This window comes from Leptidea sinapis, chromosome 47, assembly GCF_905404315.1.
Source record: "Leptidea sinapis chromosome 47, ilLepSina1.1, whole genome shotgun sequence".
Classification (NCBI taxonomy): domain Eukaryota; kingdom Metazoa; phylum Arthropoda; class Insecta; order Lepidoptera; family Pieridae; genus Leptidea; species Leptidea sinapis.
Genome location: NC_066311.1, coordinates 6,520,404 through 6,545,566, shown reverse-complemented (window position 1 = coordinate 6,545,566; position 25,163 = coordinate 6,520,404). Strand labels below are relative to the sequence as shown.

The 25,163-nt window shown below is 34.6% G+C and overlaps 1 protein-coding gene across 2 annotated transcripts in view; it reads right to left on the bottom strand.

Moving 5' to 3' along the window:
• The window catches only part of LOC126978094 (uncharacterized), a 263,386-nt gene that overhangs the window by 77,779 nt on the left and 160,444 nt on the right, over positions 1–25,163 (bottom strand). For both annotated transcript variants that reach the window (XM_050826815.1, XM_050826814.1), the window contains exon 2: positions 11,287–11,323. The gene's annotated coding sequence lies outside the window, so the exon portion shown is untranslated. The remainder of the gene's footprint in view (positions 1–11,286; positions 11,324–25,163) is intronic.

The window sequence follows — 25,163 nt, the reverse complement described above, 5'->3', positions numbered from 1 at the left end:
GGAAAAAATATTAAGTACATAATAAAAGGATATCCCTTCCTCCATTAATATTTAATTATTTGATTATTTAATGAGTTCACGGTCCATAAAAGTGTTCTGGCGGTCCGGGGAATAAAGAAGGCATTATTTATTTTGAAGGCTTCGAAATGAAAAAGATGATGGTTTTCGTAATTAATGCGTTAATTTCGGTGCGAATTTTTATCTTTGTTTGGGTTTGATTAATGAATATCTCGCGTTTATTTTATATTCAAGGTATGCTTTTGAGGTTTATAAATGGTTTCAATGTGAAGGTATTTCAATCAAAGTAAAGCAATATGCAAAAAGCATGATGGCGTTAATCAGTTACTAAATTTGCCGTTAACAAAAAAAACAAACTAACATTAAGACCGGATCATATATATAACACAAAAAAGAGCCATTTAAAGACCTGAAATAAAAATACATTATAAGACAGTCCGTCAAATTTTTGTAGGCGCTAAAAAGACTTGTAAATCCCAGAATCTTGTGAGAAACGAATTTCAAGGCATTCCATGGCATTAAAGGCGTTCCTTCAAAAAGAAATTATTATCTATTGTCTATATTTCACATTATGTGCACACGTTTGGTTTTGGATATATTATTTATAATATCGTTATTATCGATATATTATTTATAATGTCGCACGAAACGCGAAAAGAGGTCGCATCGAGTCCCACATCGTTCATAAATTTTACTATAAAATTTAATTTGTGTAATAGAAAATTATTTTTCATTTCTCATACTCGGAAAGTAATGTTGTTTTGATCTGATTATTGGGTGGAAAGTGCTGCTTCCCTACATAGAGAGGGTAAAACTCATACAAATTACTTCCCACCTAAGGGCCGGAATGAACTTTTAAAATAGAACTGCTGTCAGCTGTGAAGAGTTTTATATAAAAAAACAACTAATTAAATAAAATGCTGCGGCCATGTGACTTTCTAAACAGCCAGTGTGAACTTAGCACAAACTTCTTTGAGCGGAATAAGCCGCAACAATTACGCGGTGAGTTCTATATTTAAAATTTAAAAATTCGACATAAATTGTCCTAATTTGACAGTTAATTTTAAATAGGTACGACCAATATTATTATATATTATCAATAAATAGTTTAGATAAACAACTAGTTTTATTTTCCTCATATTCCAAATGAAAAGTAGAGTTTTTAACATGTGTAAAAGAAAAAAATCCTACTCGGACTATAGCTGCCCTTGCTGCGCTCGGGCGTCTTAATGCCTCGGGAATTGATTCTTTCGACCCTAGGTTAACAATCTACTATTTACGAGTAACATGGAAATTTAGATCTATAGCGAGATGAAAATTACGTTCATATATTCCATATTTAATTACCAAGATGGATAATATAGGTCTATAAAATGGTAAACAAAACAATGCCTTTGTAATTTATTTTGTTCATCGTCAAGATACAATGAAATAATTAAGTTTTGCCAAATGTTATTTAAATAAGTTAAGTGCAACAGTGACAGAGCTCGCTCATAAATTATGATGCTAATAAGCGTTGTGCAAATATAATTTATAGGAGACAACTCTCAGATTCTGTTGACCTAATTCAGCAGAAGAGTACAGCAGACAACATTATAATATGCTGCAGCGCTGCCGAGTGTTGGAAACATGATATTTGTGCTGTTCTAAATTAAGAGTAGAAATTGCTTGAAGTGGTATAACATGCTTGTGAAAGCTGCTTTGTTTGGAGATAGATAGATATCAGTGCGTTACGGAAGGTATGGGTAGATCTATCACTTTCATGTTAGAAGCTTTGAGTAAACAATATATTATAGAAAGAGTAACATAACAGTTAGATGAAGTTTGCCGTTAATATATTTTAAATACTAAAAGGGTCTGCAACTTCAAGTAAATGATTATAAATATATTTCAGTAATCATTCGGATTTTTGACACGACAGACAGATGTTATGGATGGACGAAAAGGGTAGCCACGGTAGCAAGGTGCCGATGGTTACCATTAGATTACGTAATCAAAATAAGACATTGACAGAAACACAGGCGAAGAGGCAGGTAACGAACTTAATATTGGGTAGCCAATTATATTAATATGGGTGAACATCGAAGGTCTATATCGAAATATATTTTATGGTATCAGACATACATTTTTGAGGAGAAAATTTAACACATCTATATTTCATAAGGGAATATATTATGTAGTATAAGTATTTGTCAACACCCATGCTTTAAAACAGTTAGTTTATTGCCAACATTAAAAAACCTAATGCCCTAATAACCATTACATCATCCAAACGAGTGTTGTAGTGAAATTCAGTACAACATTACAACACTCGTTTGGATGATGTAATGGTTACTAGAACTGGCTTTTTTAATATTAGCAGTAAGTTCATTGTTTCAGAATCTTTTATAATGGATTCATATTATGGGTGTAGATAAAATCTTGTATGCAACTGTTGATCATTAGTTATTAAAACACTTATGAGATACTATTATCACACATTCGTGTTTTAATACCCCTTATTACACAACAGTTGCATAAATAACTAGAACTTATTTTCTTTTACGAAATTATTTGAAATACTTGATATAAGAACAACACTCAAAGTATAAAAAATATTTATATATTTCGTCTATTTAAAGATGTTTAGGCCACAATTTACAAATTACAACAATCAAAAGCATAAGATTGGAATTGAAAGTAATTGTATGTTTTTCTTAACAGGCTCGGCGTACTAAAAGTGCTGTAAAACGTTAAGCCTCAGAACCACAGGGCCCTTACTTACGAGCCATTAACTTCTATCATCGTGGCTTTTTTCCATACATTGAAACATTTATTACATAAAGTATGTTGCGTGCTTTATGAGGTGAGGTGCCTTGAGATACCATGGAGCATATTCCTGAGATGTGTTAAGTATTGAGGGTTCTCAAACATGTAAAACATTAATCTATTCGGGTTAACGAGTACATGTTTAAACCTACTGTTAGACGCATAGTGAGGAGACGTCATGTTGGAAAGGATGACAGGAGGCGTCATGGTGGAAATGATGACAGGAGATGTCATCTTGGAAGCGATGACAAGTTGTTTGGATGACAGTAAGGGCCCCGGCAACGTATCTCTTGGGGCTTAATGTTGCGAATGTTCATGGGTTATTGCCTCGCCAATTCACACCATGTGAGCCTCTTGGCCGTGTGAGAGTATAATTAGTGTGATCTGTTAAATCGTCTAAAAACAGACGAGGTTGACAGTTAGGCTCTGTTTTGAGCAATGCACGTACACTCACACAGTGATATACAAATTTCGAGTGTAAGACGTAGCTTGTCACGCACACTAAAGTTATAAACCTGGCCTGTTTTCATCGGTTGTCTAGTAGCAAGAGGCTCTATCTAGGCGTATATCTAACGCTACAATACGTAAACCGAAGCAATCCCTGGACACTCACTCCAGTAGGCACCATATATTTAAAGGCAAATTTGTGGAAAATAACGTTAGTTTTCAATGATGCTCAAGGCACAAGCAGTAATGTGTAAACATTACTGTGTTACTGCGCTGTAGCTAGTGAAATTACTGGGCAAATGAGACTTAACATGTTATGTCCCAAGGTGACGAGCGGACTTGTAGTGCCGCTCAGAATTTTTGGGTTTTTCAAGAATCCTGAATCCTGGCACTGCATTGTAATGGGCAAGGCGTATCAGTTACCATCAGCAGAACGTCCTGCTCGTCTCATCCCTTATTTTCATAAAACAAAAAAATTACACAATTTAATGTTTTAAAACATATTTTGAAACAAATCTTAGCACTCGACTGCAGATTATCTTAACTTTAAGGTGGCCTGGGAATACATTTAAATTATAAGTAGCAATGATTTACTAAAAGATTGGGAGGTTCTTGCGCCGTGTCTTCTCTCTCGCGAGAGCGTCTTTTGTTACCGAAGCGGTGGAACTGATCTAATTTACGTCAAAAATAATTTGCAACGAAGCAATTTGAAAAATAAATATTATTTGTTGCCATTTCAAAAGCGTGTTATTATAAAATAATAAATCACTTTTATTATATTGTTAAGTTAACATTATTTACATATAGTACAGAGACTACAGATTGTCAAATGACAAAAATTCAATATGAAACGAATATTTATGATGAATATAACTATTCTATTAAAGCTTTCCATAAAGTTTAATTATAAAATTTTAATGACGGATTTTCATCCAATCCTTTGTCCGTCATTTTGCCGCATATCATAATATTATACGGTACCTATTCACGACACTCAAATAACATTTCTAAAAAACTTAAATTTTGTAAGCATAGTTTAGACTCTGCATTGATAAATCATTCAGAACAAGAAGGTACTTATTTTGTATAAAGATTTATAATGTAATGTAGCATTTGACGACGAAAGAACCTCTGTATTGTTTTTAAAAGGTCACAATTGTTGACTTACTGTTGATCATAATTATTGATAAAAGAAAGAAAACTGATCACCTTCGTATATTCCACGGGCAGCCTTACGACGTCGCAGAGGTCCGTACTGAACGACAGCCCGAGCACGAATGCCTCGATTGTCGACAGTATGGCCGCACTTATAGGGCTCGGCGCACGTGTTTTCAATTAATGTTTTTTAACAATAATATCACATTACAATGTAATCCGCCGATACACATAATATAAATAAAATAAAAACAAAAAACTTTAATACCTATCTAACCTATATTTTTAAAAGCAAATTCACCCGAATTTCAAAAAGCTTCACTGAAAACAGCTTCATGTTTTATTAAACTACCCGATATTCCCGTAAGTCCCAACTCAACACGTGCACCGCAATCGTTAATCCGCACATTCCAATATATTACACAACTTTTACATTTATTAAAACGAACGCAGATTATTCGAAATAATTCAGACACATGACCCGGCCGTCAGTACGGAAATGTTATATGAATGCTGTGAGAATATTTTGCGGAAAACTGCGTTGTTCGAAATACGCGGAAAATTTTTTCAAAAAATATTTCGGGCAAAAGGTATTGCTATTAACCGTGATTTAAGAATAGCTGTGAATTATTAGTATTATAGGTGCGCCGAGATCATTTATAAATAAATTTAAATGTTTTGTACAAAAAATGGCTCTATCAGAAATCGTACAGCTGAATATCTAAGAGATCAGACAGTCTTGAACTATATTATGATTATATTATAGTAAAAACAATGAGAGTACAATATTGTATATTAAATTAAAAAGAGCGAAAAAAAAGAATATTGGGAGAGTTCTTCGTTAGCGTTCGCTTCTTCCCTGTCAGTGCGCCATTTGTTTCCGAAGCGGTGGTAGTGTTAGAAATGACATCAAAAAGGAACAATTTTGAGAAAATAAATGCCTTTTTTCTTCCAAATGAGTCTCGTCCTTTAAACTGTAATACAGCAGTAATGACAAGACATTTTGATGTTAAATGATGGCGCTTACTTATTCTTCAATAGATAATTAGCCTTAATATCTTTTCACAAGGGCTTTCGCTCAAAATTGTGAATTAAGAATCGTGAGCATTGAGTTTGTAATAAAAAAAAACTTTGAAACAGTGTAATATAGTAAATAATAAGTTATTATTCATATTTTTATATCTACAACAGACAACAATGAAATATTTTCAATACAGAAGACGGTCTAAAATTATCTAACATTAAATAATTAAAAATTTAATATTTTAACAATTTAGAGATAATTGAATCCCTAGGATCAAATAATCTCTACATTAAAATCCACAACTACACATACCAAAAAACAGAGGACACTGTCAATAAATTTTACCGACAACCGTCTACAACTGTCTACAGCAAAAACCACCTCCGAGGCAATAAGTGGCGTTAAACTTAATAATGACAAGTACCGATGACAAAGTCAAAGTCAAGATCAAAGCGAAATCTGGAAAGGTCTTGAAACGTCGGGATAACTAAAATAATAAAAAACATATAACTTTTACGCAAAAATCAAACATAAAAACAAAGGTACAATTTAAATCCTTTTAAAATGTGTTGAATTATTAAGCACATAAGTTAAGTTTACTAGTACGAAAGAGAAGAGTATAGCAAACTTATAAATTGATTGATCATTTAACTTTTGAATTTATAAAAATGAATGCAGAACCTTGAGGAACTGGGGTGGGAGGATTAGCCGCCCTCCTCACCACGCAAAATAGGCGCGCTGTAGTCGTCGAGTTGCGGATAATAGCCCGTGATAACCTATAACCTATAAATGAATGCAGAAAATTGTTCAAACGTAAGTGCGGTACATGCAAGTGTTCATAACACTATATGTGAAAATGTGAAACGCTGCGATGTTTGGAATAGAATTTTTTGGAATATTTTTTACATATTTTTTGATGAACTCACCTGCATTCGGTCAAATTGGTTTAGCTTCACTGTATTCAGTGTTACTAGAGTAGCGTGAACTTTTAAAAATTGTTTCAAATGATGCAAAAAAGCTAGAAATTATAATGTCGATCGAAAAGAGTATTGTATTATGTGTGCATCGTTTGATGGTGACACAAATGCCCGGAGGCTCGGGCTTGGAGTTAAATTGCCTTTTTGATAAGTTAGGAACATATATAATATTATTAAATAAAAACAGTATACAAAAAAAAAACACGTTTTGGTTTAAAATATAATGGATGAAATTTAAAATGAATATCAATTCCGATTCAAGAAAAAATTTCATAAATTAGCAAAAATCTTATTTTGCATATTGAAAAATAGAATAATTTTATCAAATTAATGTATTGTCATCGGTCCTCGATAAATCTACAAAGTTTGAACGAAATCTGGCCGTTGAAAGTGGGTCAAAATCGCGCCCAAATGAGTCGGTTACAAAATATACGAACATACGCGTGAAGCTAATGAAAAGCGTGTAAAAACTGACGAAATGCGAGTGTGCGAATAAGTCTCGCACTTTTTCGGTTATTTTAAAGATATCAAAAATAGGACCAGGAAAAGTGGCGCAAAGACCATTTTATAGGTTTGATCAACGTGGTTTTTTTTAATGGAAACGAAAATACAACGAGCATACGGCATTCCTAAAGTTAAATGATCACCGCCACCCACATACTCCTGCAAAACAACTAACTACATTAGCGGTCCCAGATACCTTTCTTTAGAAGGTTCATATGGTATCATCCTGGAAATACGGCACAATTAAGCTCATTGCACAGTTTGTACGTGGCCGAATAATACTTGAGAACTGGATGCTACAGAACGAGATGTTAAAGATGATTTGTGTGCAGGTGGAATTGAGAAGAATCAGGGGAAACAGCTCTACGGAACACTCCCAGTGATAAATGCGGTAGAAGACACACAACACATGGAGGAACGCCATACATTCAGCGTGTAGTGCAAGCTGGAGCGCTCTTACCGATTGAGCCAACCGTGCGAGTGACGCATCGATCGTAAATCTTGGTATTTCTTGTTCAACTCTCAGGTTGTGGCTCCATCTACAGGATCTACTTTACAGTCTACTGATATGCAATTATTGAGGTTGAGCAGATTGCCCAAACCACAAACATCACATTTTAAGGAATTCGTGTTTAAAGTTTAATAAATTTTATTTGGGTTCCATACATGTGGGTTGAGCTACTAAGGCATGAGGTCATTTAAAGAGTGACATAAGGGCTGCCATTTTTTTTCAGTCCGTTAATATGAATCACGTTACCAGTTTTGTGTTCTTAACTCAATTTCGACATGATTGTGGTTTGTAACGATTTTCTGTAACTACGTCCAATTACACAAATAAAACTGAAAACAAAACTTTATGAACGATACGTCGCTCGAACGGTTGGCGCAGATGGAAAGTGCGCTCGCACAGAACGCGAGAGGTCGCGGGTTCGAGTCCCGCAACGTTCATAAAATTTTGTTTTGAGTTTTATTTGAGTAATTACAATTTCATTTATACATGTACTAGTGGACCCGACAGACGTTGTCTTGTACACACGTCTAAAATTTGAAAAATCGGTCCAGCCGTTAGGAGGATTTCACTAACATACACATGAGTAGGAGAATTATATTATATGGATCGAATTGAGAGTCTAAACCAATCTCAAATTCACTGTATTACACAAAAATATCATCAAAATCGGTCCAACAGTTTAGGAGGCAGTTCAATTGTGAATCTAAACCATTCTCGAATCCACCTGAAGACACACACCAATCTCAAATTCACTGGAACACACAAAAAAATCATAATCGGTCCAGCCGTTTAGGAGGTAGTTCAATAATTCAACTACCCCCTAAATGATAGATTCACTATTATTGTGAATCTAAACCATTCTCTCTCTCTCATATATTAAGATGGTTCAGCGTTGAAAGACGTGTGTGTCACCACATTGTAAATGGAATAAGTAACACAAGTGGAAAAGCAACAGTATTTGCCGACTGCAACTGTGTTTGAGGATTAAATATATCCACGGATCGTTGTCTATGGCCTCTGTTGTGACGGCCGCGACGATATTACAACTGATATATTTTACAGTTAATGTTACGTTCCGATTACATGTTATTTATTTATTTTTTAAAACGTTATCCATAATTAGTTTAAAGGCATAAAAGGCATTTATTTTCTCAAAATTGATTCCTTTAGAATTCTTTTTGATGTCATTTTTAATATACTAGATACTACTACTACCGCTTCGGAAACAAGTGGCACTCTGAGAAAGAAGAAGCGGCGCAAAAAACTCTCCCAGCATTCTTTTTTGCGCTCTTTATAATTTAGTTTATTTATAGATAATGTCTGAACATTGGCTGGTACTTTTAAAGGATATCTACTCACTAATATTAGGTTAAAGCATTCGTAAATAGCCAGTTTTTTCCAGGATTACCCAATTTTTTTTGTAAATAACTACATAATTATAAGCATATTTACGTTTAAATATTTTTTCTTCAATATAGGAATTTTAAATCAGTTAATGAAGTAAAGAACTATGAAGCCATTTGAAAATTTAGGCCATAATAAAGTTTTATCCCCCAACACGTAGAGAGGGTTAAATGATTAAGTTTTCTAAGACTAGAGCGAGAGAGAGAGAGAAGATTTTAAGAACTTATGTAAATATTTAAAACTTGATTAATATTTTGTTTATTACGTTCTTTTTCATTAACAGTAAACGTAGATTATCAAAACCGGTCAAGTTATAATTGGGCTCCACACATAAACGCTTCTATAACATCGTACAAGGTAACGTTTTGCACTTTTTGAGTACTTTTATAAGACATGATATTTATTTTGATTTTGAATCTCGCAATCTTGGTTTTTATTATGAGTTGTTATAGAAGCAATAGCTACAAACAGAAAAAAAAATACATTTATGAGATACAGTTATTCTATAATGCGGTTTACAAGGATATTTCCGCCACGTACAAGTAAACTATGGAATGTGCTTATATGCACGATGTCAGATTCAGGACGGTACGAAATGGTTACCTTCAAGAAAAGCAGGTTCATCTAAATGCCGGCAACCTTCCCCTGGTGATGGAGAATATGGGCGGCAGTGATCACTTAATGACCCATGCGCTTATTCATCCTCCTCTTCCATAAAAAAAAGATCAGGAAGTAAAGGACAGCGGAGTATTAGTAATATGATTGGACGTGGTTACCCTTCGCATACCAAACCCTGAAAAGCTTAACCAAAGCATATTCTATTTTTGTAGCAGAAGATAAAAATTCTGAAATAATCTGTACATATAATGTGGTAAATAATAAGTGAAACAGGTTTTACAAAAATACACAATAAAATCCAAAATATAAGACAAAGTCCTGTTCGATTTTGTCACAAAACTGTACAAGTTTGGTGCAAAGGAGAAACGCTCGTTCCCAGACAACTTTCTCGAGCTTTCTAATATATTATTCTACATTAATTACACTATAGAGCAAAAAAACAGTTGTTATAAATAAACAATGCGCGGGCTATTCTAGTCTATACTAAGTTAATCAAGCGTGTAATTAGTCTCCGGTACGTTTACATTGTGATAAATGCTTAGTGGTTACCGTGCAAGTCATAAGATACTAGCGGCTTACAGCGAATTTCAGTAAGAGTGAGTCCCTTTGAAAATATGAACTTGTAGGCATAAAAAGTATATTGTTTTAATAGAAACGTTCAATGATATTAAATTGAAGTTATTTCTCACAAGGCTTAGGCTGCTCATTATAAGTAATTCATGACAAAAGTTTGGGCCTACCGTAAGGCAAGGGTCACCAGTTCGATTCGGTCAAGGTCAAACCTGAGCTAAGCAAGATTAGTATTCCTGAAATAAAATATTGTCTCAAAATATAAATTTGGAAATATAATATATTATGTCTATTATATTTCCATTATTATATATATCTATACTAATATTATAAAGCTGCAGTGTTTGTTTGTTTGTTTGTTTGAACGCGCTAATCTCTGGTACTACTGGTCCGATTTGAATGATTCTTTCAGTGTTGGGTAGTCCATTTATCGAGGAAGGCTATAGGCTATGTTTTTTTTTCAAAATTAGGGATCCGTACTAAAATTGCTATTTTGTAACTTGTGTTACCTTGTGGTGTAAAATCGAAAACCTATTTTTGCGTGCGCTGCAAAAACTATTGACAATAGAACAAAATGATGTACAGGCTATAATATAGGCAATATTTTATTGCTTATAAAACTATCGCGTGAATTATACTTTATATGGCAAAACAACGTTTGCCGGGTCAGCTAGTATTGTATATATGGAAGCCGGGTATAACCTAGAAGTAAAGAGTAAGGCCTTGAACACACACTCTTTTGTTTTTATTAGTTAGATATCTTTTGCTATCGTTCGTTATATGTGGACCCCATTTAAGAGAGCTTGTATGTAAGTCAGCGCGTAAAAATTCAGCCAAGTATGTCAAGGCAGTGGTAAAAAGCGGTCCATCATCACTTATATACAATATGACTATTAGTAATACACAATATGTTGGGACGACTATTAGCTACAATGCGTCAAATCTCGCAAGGATTAACCACGCTGCAGTACGTAGCTTACACCACGCATACATCACTAGACATCTCTGTTCAAGCCCAAGACTGATGAATTGCCGCCCAGATAACACGGGATAAATTGATTCCACACTAATTCACCATTTCTGTATTTTACTGTGAGTGTATTTAAGTACCGACTTTGTTAAAGGTTTTAGCCTTACAAATAAATACTCTCCTATCCTTTCTAGTGAGAATTTAATTGATTTCTTCAATAAATATAGAAGTTATTACTCATAATGTAAGAAAAATTTTCAACAAAAATCTACCAACTAACCTTTTCAATGTTGTCAAATTTCACAGCCAACTCTCATCTGTAAAAAAGAAATAAAATTGGATAAGTATTCAAATAGAAACCACAACCTGAGAGATGAACAAAGCATACAAGATTTTAAAACGATACGACACTCGAACGGCTAGCTCAGTTGGTTAGAGCACCGGCACGGAACGCCGGAGGTCGTGGGTTCGAGTCCCGCATCGTTCATAAAATTTTGTTGTTTTTCAAATTTTAATTTGTGTATTAATCCTAGAAGTGAGGGTTATCACTTTAAAAACATAACAAATTGTTTGGATGAGTATTAAGTAACGTAAACACAATTTATGAATATTTATTAATACTTATAGGCATAAGAATGAATGTGTGTTTATTTCGACTCGTCACCAAATGCCTCGACCTTTTTGGCGGGTATTATTTGTTTATAAATGCAAATGAAAAATTAAAGTCCCAACGTTCAATTATTAAAGTAATCTTAAAAGAGCAACAACCACAACGACACACGTGTTTTAATGAGATGAGTAATTAATTTGTTATATTATTATCAGGTCTCATTAAACTGAAACATAAAAATATAATTATTTCTTAAGTATTTAAAATTATAAAAGTGACATAAATTATTAAAAACTCAACTCCACTCATTTTTATGTTCTAGGAGTGTGCTTTTAGCGCGGCTAGGCTGTGGTTCAACTAAACTAAACAAATATGGCCACACGTTCATGTCCCTATTTCTGTTGCCTTTTTTAAAGCCTATAAATCTATAACCTAGTACTGCTAGTAAATATTTGATCGAAGGTGAGGGCACAATTGGTCTTATTTTTAACCGACTTCAAAAAAGGAGGAGGTTCTCAATTCGTCGGTATTTTTTTTATGTAAGTACCTCAAAACTTTCGACTGTGTGAACCGATTTTGATAATTCTTTTTTTATTTGAAAGCTGGTACTTTTTGGTCCAGATCTGACAATGACATCCATGAGAAGACCATAAAAGTCTTACATTTGCTATACATACGTATTGCGATACGTGGTGGCCATTCGAGGATTTTACAGCCTCAACGGCCATCTGCCACTGTAGTTTCGCAATCATCTGGGCTATTTCGGTTTGGTTCTTCTACGGATCTCCTCAGTTGATTTATCGGATTTGATTTGCAGGGCAACTCTGAGCATAGACCTCTCCATTGCCGTCTGAGCGACCATGAGCTTTCTCATAAGGCCCATAGTTCCGTATGTTATCGTGATTAAACGGTTAGTTTAGTTATTCAAACGGGCACCGCTGAAAATCAGTGCTGTTTCATAGCCACGGCCATGTCACATGATATATGGTGAGTCGGTGACCCATTTCATGCACTGCACAGGAACTCTCCAAAATTATTATAATTATCATTTACTATTTAAATACGTTCTTTTTCGGTTTGTTTTGTACTTTTATCTTTTTATATTAAGTATATCCTGTGAGGATATGGTATGGAGCGACGATCTGGTCAAGATCGCCGGAATACGTTGGATGAGGGCAGCACAGGACCGATCGTCGTGGAAATCTTTGGGGGAGGGCTTTGTCCAGCAGTGGACGTCTTCCGGGCTGATGATGATGTATCCTGTGAGTGTTTTGTAAAATAAATGTTTTTCTTTCTAGATGATCGTGTGTGAGTAAATCAAATTAGTTTTGATCAGTCGGCATTTATAAATCATCCCCCAGGTCTATTATCTCTGCTACAATATTATAAGACAACACCAAAGTGTTCCACAGTAGAGTTCCTCGGTAACGCTACCTATCAACAACATTAATTAAACACGCCACGAATATATTTAATGCACAGTCACGCGTCTGTCTGTCATGTTTGTATATCTATCCTCTATTATGCATTGACTTGCTAAAGTATTGTTTTATTCACTTTGAACTCTATTTGTAGTTGGGTATAGTTCAAATCTACGTTGGTTGAGACAAGCACACGTGGTAATGGGAATGAATGGTATTCATTGAATGGTTTAAATTAAGAATGAACTCGGATTGGAAATGTACGCATCATATTAACATTATATTGATATGTTACAAATATAATGCGCTTACTTGACAAAACATTTAATGTGGAATTAGGCGAGTTAATTACTCCGTGCGCTATACAATTATTTTGCGTTATTTCCTATCTCTCAGATAGCCATTTGTTTCCGAAGCGGTAGTAGTCATGAGCATATTTTAAAACAATTCGGTCACCACCATGAACTCGGTTTGATCCTCGCCCCACGTAAAAGGCATAAAAGGCAACTTTATTCCTTTAGAATTCTTTTTGATGTCATTTCTAATATATGGCGCTCTGAGAGAAAAGAAGGGGTGCAAACTCTAAACATACTAATGTGTCTGCCGACTTTCAAACTCTTTATTTATCTAAAATGGGCTGGAAGTTTCTTATCAGTTCTTCTCCCCATGTCAAAGCCCCTTTAGGAACTGATGTAGCTTCATGATGTTTACAAAGTGTTGTTGCAAAATGTTATGTTTTTGTCAATCCCTATGGTAAATAAATATATTTCTATTCTATTCTAATCGCGGTATTCACATAAGCTAAAAAAATATTCAATTTACATAGAGCTCATATCATTACAGGATAAAACTAGAAATTAATTTAACAATACTAGTCTTTTTTACTAAGAATATCCTCAGCCCCCTAGAACTTGTAGTACACACAGTACAATCGTTTTAACAAAATGATATCTTTAATCAAAACTAAAGCCAAAAGAAAATTACCTACACATAAATCATAATTTAGTCATATGTCTGTATAGATATCATTTCCAAGGTTCTCGGGGAAGCAAACAGTGAATTAATTAAAAATAATTTTTGAATTCCAACATCCCGCTACACTAAATGATCAATGCAACAAAATGAATATCGTTTCCTGATTCTAAGTAGTGCAAAGAACAAATTTGGGATCATTTTTGAAATCCAAGATGGCCGCCACCCAAAACAATAAATTAATTACCTAATATGGATGTAGTAATCAAAATTCTCGGGCTAGTAGACAATGAATTTGAGATCTTCTTTTCCAAGATGTCCGCGCGTAAAATTATCATTACTTATTGAGATTAAGCGTAAGATTATCTTTAGTATGGATATCGTCAAGAATCTTGGGGTGAATGAGAATGCAACCAAAATAATTTACTGAAAATTTATTAATACAATTAATTTCATTAATACAATGCTTTAGGCTCCTGTACATGTGAGTTAAAAGCCATTTTGAAAGTTTTCTGCCTGTAACTTTTTGAGTGAAGTAATACACTTATGAAATAATTAAGCTAATAACTAAATCATCATTCATTCATTCATTCATCAAAATAATTTAGTTATAAATGCATTCTGAACATTTCTATGAATGCAAATTAATCTTTACGGCCTTGACAAAGATATTTAAAAAAGCACAGAGCAAAGTATCCATTCAACTGATTTAACACATTTCATTGAATTTGCACATTTCATTATGAATTCATACAAAAATACTATGCCATAATTTATTGACTCATATTGATAATAATAACTACGGTTAAAAATAACAATAAAGAAAATAAGGAATTAGGATATTTTTTGCGTCCTAGAAGTGTAACATCGTTTTCAAAAGAGCGCGTCCGCGCTATGATAATACTACACACAAACAGTACACAAAAACAGTTTCTTATTAAAAGTGCCAACCTAGCGAAACTTTCTAAGAAAAAGGCGATTCACTCAATTGTATGAAACGTGCAGTCATTAATAGATTGACAGATGACGGCTATAATCTTGTATAAAACGGAGATAACCGAAATCCACTACGTTTTAAGCAACTGTCCACTTTCAAACTTAGCCGGATTATACTTGGTCGCCAATCGCCATACTGTAATTACTACTATATCAGACTTATGTCAACTCACTGCGCGTTTCATACTAAACAAAATTTAAATTTTTACTCAGGCAGTCTCGCCTCTTATTACGTAGTATTTACATCCTCTTTGAAAAGTGCTAATGTTTGACTTCTTATACTATCAAATTCAGTGGAGAACACAAACCATGATAAATGTCTTAGAATATTAACGCTAAAATATAAAGACGGGAGAGCGCTAGTACCGAATAGCACGTCTCCTTGTGTCATCACATTTTAGGGTCGTCCAAACGCGTCCTTAGACATATCATGTCAACATTATACCGTAGGTATTAAGGGCTACTTTTAAAAAGTATTTATTTAATCCCGCAACAAGTTGTCTATTACGTATTACGTATTATGTGATTTTCTGACAGTTCGCAAAATGGCGCACGATATCTCGTAGAGGCGAGGAAAAGCCGACAGTCTGACGTAAGCAGTTGCTTAGCTCAAATTTTCGAATAAGTCATTTAATACCAAGTTCTTAGATAATTTATACATCTAGATAGTCTTTTGCTGTTAGATAACCGATAAAAACAGGCCAGGAATATTTGTTTAGTGTGCATGACAAGCTCGTCTTACACTCGCGATTTGTATGACACTGTGTGTTAGTTAGCGTGAATAACTCAAAATAGATGTTAGTTCTAAAGCCTATTTTTCGACGTTTTCACAGCTGTCATAGTCGTATAAATGATCTAAGCACAAGTCTAATAGCTTTACATTTGCCAGTGGGAGGCTCCTTTGCACAGGATGCCAGCTAGATTATGCCTGCCGTGAATCAGTAATGTGTAAACGTAACTATGTTTCGGTCTGAAGGGCGCCGTAGCTAGTGAAATTACTGGGCAAATGAGACTTAACATCTTATGTATCAAGGTGACGAACGCAATTGCACTGCCACTCAGAATTTTTGGGTTTTTTAAAAATCCTGAGCGGCACTGCATTGTAATGGCAGCGTATTAATTACCATCAGCTGAACGTCCTGCTAGTCTCGTCCCTTATTTTCATAAAAAAAATATGGTTCACCTGATCAAGAGGTACTAACATTATACAGCTACTTTGTGGAATCAACTACCGGCAGCGGTCTTCCCGAGCAGATACGACTTAGGGACCTTCAAGAAAAAATCATACTCCCACCTTAAAGGCCGGCAACGCATTTCTTGACACACCTGTTGTTGCGGATGTCCATGGGCGGTTGCCTCACCTCTCCCCATCCCGTGAGCCTCTTGCCCGTTTGCCCCCTCTCATATAAAAAAAAAATCGACCTGGACGCACCATTAGTGAAAGATCATTCGAGTCGTTTGTTGTACGGGGAAAAAGTTCCTTGAGAACAAGACGGCTGCAAATATCTGACCGAGAGAGGGCGCGCAGAAACCAGCTGCGGAGCCGCCGCGGCTTGAGAGTTAGAAAGTTTTAAACTTGTCATCTGAACACATATCCAGCAACTTTACCCACTGCGCAAGTTTATACTTAATTAGACATTTGACATGACCGTCGCGTCGGTTAACCTGAGCAACGAGAAAAACAATTTGACTGACCTATGTGTGTTAAAATAAATTTCAACTGTAACTAAAAAATGTAAGTAATTGACAATAGAAAGTTCGCAAATTTTATTCACGTTAAGAAGTATAAACAATTGGAATAAAATATATAAGATAGCGTCACAATTTTTCGACACCATGCATTTAAATAAAAAACTTTTTAAAGGATTAAAAGGCATGTAATTAATATAACAATTACACGCGCTTTTATCGTAAATGCGTAACAATCGCGTTTATCAAAGAAAATACCATAAATATAGTCGATAAACATCCTTCTAATGTAATATGAAGAAGGAATATTCAAGATATTTATTTTGCCAGTGACTTAATTACAATACGTTAAATATATAGTTACCAAGATTTCAGAGTACTACAGATGTTTGTATTCAAGATAGTTTTAATTTGTTTAGCTGCGGGTCTTTCTCACACATTTTTTTCTAGAAGCCTTTCATATATATAATAATTGCACATCATTTCATAAAAACATAATATACTCACGATATTATAAGCCAATCTTTTTTACCGGTTTTTTACTGCACGCTCAATATACGCTACGAACTTGGTCACTTCTATTTGTCACAAAATCATTAATTTAAGAAACACATAACGGCTTATACTTTTATTCCATCAGATGCACAGTACGTAATATTCATAACGAATTTATTTCACATACGTTCTAAGAGTTAAAATGTACGGACTTGTTAGTAGGTACTTCGTACTTACAAGACTTGGTACTTGTTAGTACTTAGGAGTTGTGTGGTTCTAAAATCTACGGAATACTAAACTTTGGTTTAATTTAACTTGCCTTCTGTAAACATCTGAAAAAGGTTTTCGTGTTGACATTAAAATGACGACAAATTGAATCGTAGCCGAGATAAACCAATGAATATATTATTCAGTGTGCACAGAACCTAGATCGGGGAACAGTTTAAATTTTTTGTAAATATTAACCAAATTAATTTCGGTTTCCCTTCTTATATAATTTATATGTTTCATATTTATATACTGGACGGTAAGTGAAGATATCAAGTCGTGGCTAAACGGAAACGGAATAGCTTTAGCGATATGAAATACTAGTGGGAAACTTAAAAGCCTTGGGAAAACTCTTGGTATACTGAATGCTTTTTTTGCCATTTTTTGAACTATTACCTTTTGAGTTTCGATTAGCGTTTTGATTTCATTGTTTTTTTTTTATTTCAGAATATTTATTATCTCAAAAAAGTTACTTATTCACTTACTGAGATACTTAAACTAACACGATACACATATTGAGCGGCAAATCGTAGTGTATATACTATACATAATTTTAGTCGTTATATTTAAAGTTACAATAATTACCTATTCACAGAGTTACAATAAATACTAATAAGGCAGATTAATAAGGAAATAGGGGGGTAACGTATAAAATAAATGTTTACAGTAAGGAATGAAATACCTACACTATTTTATTATTTGTCATAATGACAGCTATGAGGGTATTTGTTTATTAAGGTCTTGTTCGCAGTCATAGCTGGAAGCGGTCTAACAAATAAGTTATTGGAAATCCTTCAAAATGTGGTATTTAAACGCCTTTTTAAAAACCTTTGATGATTGTAATTCTTTAATATCTTATGCTAGGTTGTTATACAATTTTTGACTCATCAGTGCTCAATGGTTTTCTAAACTAATCAGTCAAGTCATTGCTAATGTGACTCCCACTAGAGGCAATCACACATGCAAGTTAAATGAAATGAGCTTTTAAATTATTTAACGAAAGATTTAAGCTGTTGACAGCTTGTTATTCGATATAGACATCTCGATTGTTATCTCATCATCGCTCTTTGCTTCTTTTGCTATCACTTAGGATTAATTCGATCGTTCGAATGGGCTAATGGACTAAATAGCCCTCTAAAACATACCTACACAATATTCATTGCTTTTTCTTTTAATATTCATGAAAATGAATGACAACCAAAAACATAAAATACGACAAAATAAACATACAAAAACTTTCTATATTTAATAATCTAAATTTGTGGGACCGCAAACGTAAAACATGCCAAGTTGTAATCTACAAGGCAACACGAACCAATAACATCAGAAGTGACGCGGGTATAATAACCGAAGTGGACGTAATGCTAGGACGTCGGACTGTATGTTTACAGCTGATCCGAAGTGACAAGTTTACTGCATCGAGTGGTGGAATTGATATTGAGTAGATTCATGAGATCATCGTTATATCAGAGATGGCGAACACAGTAAGTAAGTAAATAAGTAAGAACTAACTTTATTTGGTGACAAGGGTAATAAACATTACAGATGATTTAAATACATTTCAGCTAGTGCCCGTTATTGAGCATACAAATATTTCTCATAAAGAAATAAAAATCAATAATCATTATCACAAAACAAAATTGATTACATCATTAAATTAAATTAATCGCATCATGAAATTAAAAATAAAAGTGATCACATCAGTATTAAGAAAAAATATTATAAATGTCATCGCTAAAGTAAAAATTATGTTCAAAATACGAAGTTCCTAAATAAAATAAATAACTTATTTATAAACTAAGGCAGAAATAAACATGCATCAAATAATGATGAATTTAATGAGCAGCACAAGAAAAAGAAAAAATATTTACTCGGTTTATATTAACAAGTTTTTAGAGTGTGATGTGCAAGCAATAATTTGTTGAAAATTTAACACACACAATTCATTATTTTTACTCTATATCGTGTGTCCCCGTTCCACAGAACCCTCAGTGATCCAATCAGACAGCTACTTATCCGGTTTTAAGACAAATTTATTCAAATTCCTTAAAATTTAACCATATAATATAGCCTGGAGAGATAAACATTTTGAACTAACCATTTCTACCCTTGGAAATCGAATGGTCATCAAACAAAGTAATAGATGTAAGAATAAGTTCGTCTCAACAAAAATGGCAGGAAACTACAGAACTTATATAACTTAATATCTATGAAGTCCGGGCACACACAACTCATAAATCGCCATAATTCTGCCGATACTTTCGTTACGAAAAGGTCATCTAATAGCACTATAAGTATATACACTATACTGTGTCACCCCAACGTGTCCTGTTTATTTTATTGGCTTAGTTTTGTGAGAGAGGAACATGTAGTGACAATTATTGAAAAGGTGGAAAAGACAATATTGAGGTTGTTATGTCACGGAGAGTGCAGTTTCTCGCATAAATATGTAGATAAAATATAAAAAGAAGTTTTGGAACCGATCGCCTTAGGTATACCATCATTCTACAATCAGATCAAAGATGTGCTGCAAAAATGCCAGGAAGTGCGAGTGAAAAAAACTAGAAGTTATCGTGGCAAATGAAGGTCTGTGATGGTATGACGAAGTACCGAACATGCAAACATGACTGGAAGTGTGAGTGGAAGAAACTAGAGAAGTTATCGTGGCAAATGAAGGTCTGTGATCGTATGACGAAGTACCGAACATGCAAACAAGCCAGGAAGTGCGAGTGGAAGAAACTAGAGAAGTTATCGTGGCAAATGAAGGTCTGTGATCGTATGACGAAGTACCGAACATGCAAACAAGCCAGGAAGTGCGAGTGGAAGTAACTAGAGAAGTTATCGTGGCAAATGAAGGTCTATGATCGAATGACGAAGTACCGAACATGCAAACAAGCCAGGAAGTGCGAGTGGAAGTAACTAGAGAAGTTATCGTGGCAAATGAAGGTCTGTGATCGTATGACGAAGTACCGAACATGCAAACAAGCCAGGAAGTGCGAGTGGAAGTAACTAGAGAAGTTATCGTGGCAAATGAAGGTCTATGATCGTATGACGAAGTACCGAACATGCAAACAAGCCAGGAAGTGCGAGTGGAAGTAACTAGAGAAGTTATCGTGGCAAATGAAGGTCTGTGATCGTATGACGAAGTACCGAACATGCAAACAAGCCAGGAAGTGCGAGTGGAAGAAACTAGAGAAGTTATCGTGGCAAATGAAGGTCTGTGATCGTATGACGAAGTACAGAATATGCAAACAAGCCAGGAAGTGCGGGTGCTAAAAATTAGAGAATTTATCGTGGCAAATGAAGGTAGGTGATCGTATGACGAAATACTGAATAGAAGCCAATTGCTTGAACAAATAGCGAACTTTTTGCCTGTTTCGTCGCAAGTAAGTTGCATGTTGATACTGGTACACATTTATCACCTTCAATATATCATTGCAAACATATTCTGATGCTTGACGATGCTACGAAAATTGGAAACGAATAAACCAATGGCCATGATGGTATCCCCTTATAATAAAATATAATATATCAATATCTGCTTTCAATTAACTTTACATTGAACCTAATAAACTTAATTATAACTTTATGTCAGCTTTAATGAAGCGCTGTTCATTCAGTTTATTATAACTTCGAGCACTAGTAGTTTCAAGTCTCGCTATGTAATCTGCACTTCGAGCATTATAAAGGAAATATTATGAAATTAAAATAATTAATACGAATGTACAAAACTTCTGACTTGGTAGAGAAAAATATTGTTGTACGATTGAAATTATATTTAGATTTATTAGTTGCAAAATTGTCATTCGAAGTGTTCGTAAAGAGTTTTTATTTTTCAACTTTATCAACACTTCCAGTCACATTCGCTGTATAAAGTGCAGTAAAACTACTTTCAGCCTGCCTCTGCATGATTAAATCTCTATAATATTCCTTTCTCGACGACTGCCACTATATCTTTAACTACACTCTAATGACCCCGTCTCAGTTTTATAAAAAAGTTATTAAATTGTTTTATTTGTATCCACTAAATATAAATTATTTTTCGATACCAAAAACTAACAAATCTAGAGCGTTTGTAGGTATAAGACCAACTCAAGCAAAGTCCCAAAATCACAGCCGAAATTCTTCATCACTAGCATAGATAGTGATTAACTTATTCCCGTTGCCCACTCGACCGACCTATTCATCTATTCCCCAAGTAATTTTATCACCGAGCGTTCCATTATGAGGTAAGTGTGTGCTTTCATAAAGGTCACCATTATGGCGACCCAATTTCGTCATGTATTTCAGCCTTATTCAATGCGAGATGTTCGAGTTTCATCAGGAGCTACGACTTGTATTGAATATTTATATAATAAAAATTCTTCAAATCCTAATTTTTAAGTTATACTTCTCCAGGCGCGTTATGAAAAAAATATGGGAGTGAAATTTTAAGATGAGCGCGCATCACTGTAACACAAAACTAACAGGTTGAAGTTGATTCCTAAATTTCTCTAACTTTTGCGTCTTTGTTATTTTTTTTTTTGGTTTCTTCATCCATTATTAGAACAGGCACAGGGTGCAAGCCCATACAGCCGTATTCATTATTTAACAATTAATTGTCAAATACATATTTGCAAGATTTTTCAAAATTGTTCTTTCTAAAAACGTAGAATAGGACAAAGAATAAGTCATTTTAACGATTTTTGCTTCGTTAGGCCAAAGAAGTATAACTTCTCGCGTGCATACAAAAGTACACATTCCCTTTTTTTAATGCAATCTCTGTTTAGTTTGAAAAGCTAATGATGCAGAATTTCAAATATTCATTTACATTATTTATGTGAAATGTTTTCTTCTTTTTTGTTAATGTAATAGTAAGTGTAGCTCCTGACGATTCAAAGGTCTTCATTGATCCTATTGAATAAATAAATTTTGAAAGTGATATTCCCTGAGGAAACTTACTTGCCAGGCACCTGAGTCATCTACGCCATTCATGCCTTCTTGCACCGCAATAACAATAATTGGAGGACAAAGAGCGTATGGGGAAAGCAACGTTAAGTAATCTCTGCCACTGATACTTTCTTGCTACTCCAGAGGTATCACAGGAAAGTTGCTAGTATTTAGATGGGAAGGCGCTTTTTTTGAAGGTAGGTACGCGGTATCGAACTAGAAAAGTGGTGCAAGTAAGGTCGTTCCCTAATTTGACTGTACGTAAAAGAAACTTCTTGAAAGTCATCGTGTAAGAATTTGTTCCGTAAGTTGGTTGTACGTGAAAAATACGCCTTGATAGCAGCTCTGGTGACGAAATCTACGCATTGGAGATAGGTTCTTAAGCCGTGTAGGACAAGAGCAAAGCTATCATGCTTGTATCTAGGGAATTTATTTATATTATTTTATTCCTGAAGGTCTAGTCAAATTGCTCGATATTTCCTCCCATATCGCTCGATTGTTACTCTTCTCAAGGTCCGGTTTTTAGTTTCAGGCCAGTAAATAGGAGAAGATACGAGGATAGAAAGTCCCAGGACATTATTTTATGTGCGTATTATGGCTAAAAAGTCGATTACTTTTCACTACTTCAATAGTCCATGTGTACCTTGGCAGCGGCGACCATTACCACAAGGTGAATTCAATTCCAAAAGAAATTATCTATACAACATCTAGGTACATCCAAAGCGCATATCTTAATGTCTTGTGCGCTAACCGACAACGCTATTGTGATTTCTCTGAGTTTTCTTTTAAAAGCATCGCCACTGGTGATTGCCTGTCTCGTAGGCTCGTTTGTCCCTATATTGCATAAAAAAGTAAGCAAATGTTTGTCTTCATAAAATATATTACAAAAGTACAATATTTGTCCTACATACCAGCACTTAAAGTAAGCGTACGAATGAAAAATCTCTTATTGAATGAGATATGTCGTACAGAGGTACATTACGAGGTATCTCACAACAACGTTACATCTTGGCCTTATTGCTTCCAGTTATGAGGAATTTTATATATTTAGCTGGTACGGTAGGGTCGGCACAAATACCGTAGGTACTTCTGTTGTTAAATGTGAAACATTTGAAAGAAGATTGAATTTGATATATTTATGAGATGGGAGGCAATAAAATTTTAATACAACATTCAGTCAAACGAATTTGGTAGTTTAAATTAAAATTAGTTCATTCAGAATCTATTTATATAGTTACAGTATACCAGCGTATTTATAAACGCTATTTTATTGTATGGGTTGTAATTGTTAAGTCTATGGGTAACAATGTCTTATAAAGGTATTAATAAGCTCCTATATCTCGAATTTATCGCCATATCAGTTGATCATTTTTATAAGAACTCTTTAGTCAAAACTCACTACTCTTCGTCAAAATATTCTTTCTTCTTATCTATTTTTACTAAGTTCATTTCAAAAAGACGCTTGTCTACGCGTCGGGTATAACCATATTTGAAATCATTTTTTTTATTTGAATTTAGAATACTACAGTAATAACGATCATTATGTTCATGAAGCATCCTTACACAAACAATGAATTCAAACTCTAAAGATTGTTGCATCTAATATACGATAATTTATATTTATACAGTTTATTCTTTATAACTTTTTACGAAATAATTAATATTTTTTTAACACGATTCACATATTGGATGCAGCAACTTACAAACTAATGTAAATTCTTCTGTATATAGTATATTCGCCTTTGAGTTTCTTGTATGTTCTTCTCACGAGCTCAACTTTTTACAAACATATGGCAAATTCAGTAATTTTAAAGAAATATTTGTAGTGACTAAATTGAAGAAAGACTAAGTCTAATTGAATAATGTTTATTTTACCAGTGGGGGGCTCCTTTGCACAGGATGACGGCTAGATTACAGGGTACCACAACGGCGCCTATTTCAGCCGTGTGTAAGCATTACTGTGTTTCGGTCTGAAGGGCGCCGTAGCAAGTGAAATTGCTGGGCAAATGAGACTTAACATCTTATGTCTCAAGGTGACGAACGCAGTTGTAGTGCCGCTCAGAATTTTTGGGGTTATTCAAGAATCCTGAGCGGCACTGCATTGTAATGAGCAGGGCGCATTCACCATTAGCTAACCGTCCTGCTCGTCTCGTCCCTTATTTTCATTAAAAAAAACTTTGACTAGACCTTCTTCGGCTGCATAAAGTCGGTTAGAATCAAGTAAAGTATAACAGAACAGTATAAGAACTAAATATAAAGCTATAATAAAGTTATCACTGGCACCATGTGCGGTATTAATATTTTATGTTCCGCACGTGAGATGCTGCTTCACTCTCAAATTAGTTATAATCAAGTCAAACGCTGAGACTGTGCAAGTTGAAAAGCTAACTTTGCTACATTAGTTTCTGTATGCAAAATGTCAGAGGGCGCTTTTTAATATGTGCTTATTTTTGAGGTTTTCACATTAGAAGAAGGATATTAAATCGTGTATTTTTTATATTCGCTAATCAGAACTTCTGTTGTTTGTGTATTCAATACCGATTGAGAAAGAGAGTGAGAAAGTGCGGACGTGGCATGAAGCACACAGCCATGGAGCGAGAGTAGCGAGAGAGTGCAATGCAAAATACCAACAGCATCACGTTGACGTCTGGCATTCCACAACCGCGCGTTTTCGATGATATTTTTTGCCTAAAACAGCCACTTTGTGGAATCAATTACCGACTGCCCGAACCGTTGCGACTTAGGGACCTTCAAGAAAAGAGCATAAGGTCCGGCAAC